This window comes from Mastomys coucha, unplaced genomic scaffold (assembly GCF_008632895.1).
Source record: "Mastomys coucha isolate ucsf_1 unplaced genomic scaffold, UCSF_Mcou_1 pScaffold20, whole genome shotgun sequence".
In the NCBI taxonomy this organism is placed as follows: domain Eukaryota; kingdom Metazoa; phylum Chordata; class Mammalia; order Rodentia; family Muridae; genus Mastomys; species Mastomys coucha.
Genome location: NW_022196903.1, coordinates 89,657,399 through 89,659,520, shown reverse-complemented (window position 1 = coordinate 89,659,520; position 2,122 = coordinate 89,657,399).

Sequence of the window (2,122 nt, the reverse complement as noted above, 5' to 3'; positions counted from 1 at the left end):
AGGAAGGAAGGAAGGGAGGGAGGGAGGGAGGGAGGGAGGAGGGAAGAGAGGAGTTATTGAGTCAAATGATCCCCTGTGGGATTCCCTGCTGGTACTATAAGCCCCAGACAGGTACCTAGATATTAGGTACCTATACATCAGGCATTTGCCATCTCAAGAACTATTCATTGACTGAGGCTATGATATTCAGTCTCATGAGTAAATTCTTTTGCTTAATAGTTGTTATGATTCCTATAGAAAAACTTAGATAAGGAAACATTTAATTTTCTCTAATGAGGCAAGAAGAGGAGCATTTCTTTGCAGAAGGTTTTGTTCCCTCTGAAGAGGAGCATAACACTGGTTAGGATGAGCAAGCATCCAGCCACTGGAGTAATTAGTTGGCACTTGGTTATAAAGTGTACAGATTTTATAGTGCTCGTTTCTGCTTTTTCTCCAGTTAATGTCCATAGAAAGGTTTTAATTCCCAAAGAAATGAGTTTCTAGCAGTATGTTAACAAGGTGCTTAACGGATAAAACTATACAAAAGGCAGAGATTTAAATGCAGCAGTATAAAGGCAACCCTGGCTTGTTGGTAGCAAGTTTGTCAGCAAGTCCCTTGAGGAGGCTGAGAATGCCAATCCACTACCATAGGAGGCTTGACCCAGGTCTCTGGGGCTTTCTTCACTTGGGTGATGTATATGAAATGAAAAGCTGTGTGGGTTTTGTGTCTAACAGATAAAAGCCAGAATCTATGTGGAAATAAATTAAAAATCATTACAATTATAGGTGCTTCCATTTTCAGGAAAATGAAATGGAGAGCTTTTGTCTGTTTCTTTGTTTGCTTTACTCCAAGTTGGTTTGCAAAGTACAATCACAGACTCAGTCAGGCTGACATTTGATATTGCAGCACTACACTGAAATACACACGCGCGCGTGCACACACACACACACACACACACACACAATCTCATAATGCTTTAGGTAAGTTTATGCCACACCCACTCCAATGAAGTCTTGTGACAAGCCCAAAAGCTTGGCCACAGACTTGAGGGGAAAAGCTTCAAAGGAAGCCAGTCTCTTAGAATTCATTCATTGGTATCTCCTAACTCAGAGGTAGCCCAGATTTGTCCTTGTGTTAGTCAATGGAAGGTCTAAGTGCTAGGTGCCCACCAAGATATGATTTACTACAAAATTAAACATTGCTCTCTGACCTCCACAAATGTTCCAATATCTTAGCCAAACCCTGGCTTGGAACTTCACAGGCAATGTTACACATTCAGACTAATTGTCTCTGACATTGTTAGGGAGATAATGAAGGGGTAGGGCATTGAAGCTTACAGAATGGTAGTTGATAATCCCAGGGTAAGTTTAACTAAAATCTTCATTTCAGTCATGTAGGACAGACCACATTAGAATTACAGCTAAGCCACTCCCAGGGATTAGAAGAATGAGAACCCTGGGACATGTCTCTGCTAGCTCAGAAGTTTAGCATAGTGGGTGTTTACTAAGGATGGGCTGGACCTTGAGACAAGTGTGAGTGAGAGAGAGAGAGTAGTTCGAACTTCGAGCCTCTGCCCTCCTGGCTGGCTTGAACACAGCCCCCTGGGACTCCAGTAGGGCCCGCGCAGGCCCGAGTGTGCTTGGAGCCCGGGAATGCTGCACCAGTCCAGAAGAAATGGCTACTGCTTTAGACCCAGTGTGTTTCAGATGGCCTCAGATGTACCTTGACCACTGAGCTGTCAAATTTTTTCTTTTCTTATTTGTAATGACTGTAAAAGTCTGATGCCATTTTTAAGAAATACATTCAGATCCTGTGTCTGTCATTTTTTCTTTGCCAACATCTTGCCAACCTGACCAGGACCCTGTTTCTCCCATGGGTTGAGAGAGGCCAAGGCTGGCCAGCCTGAGGCAAGTTTACAGATTTGTGTTGGGCCACATTCATAGCTATCCTAAGCCAAGGTTAGACACCTCTATAGGTACTAGACCCAGAACAAACCTAAGAAGACTCTGAACAGAAGGACAAAAACATTACAACCTAGGGGGCTTGAGATTCCAAGAGCTGCATGGGGATGTTTGGTTTGGAGTTGTTGACATTTACCTCCTCTGTGTGGACATTTTACTAAGGAGGCCGGCAAAATACTGC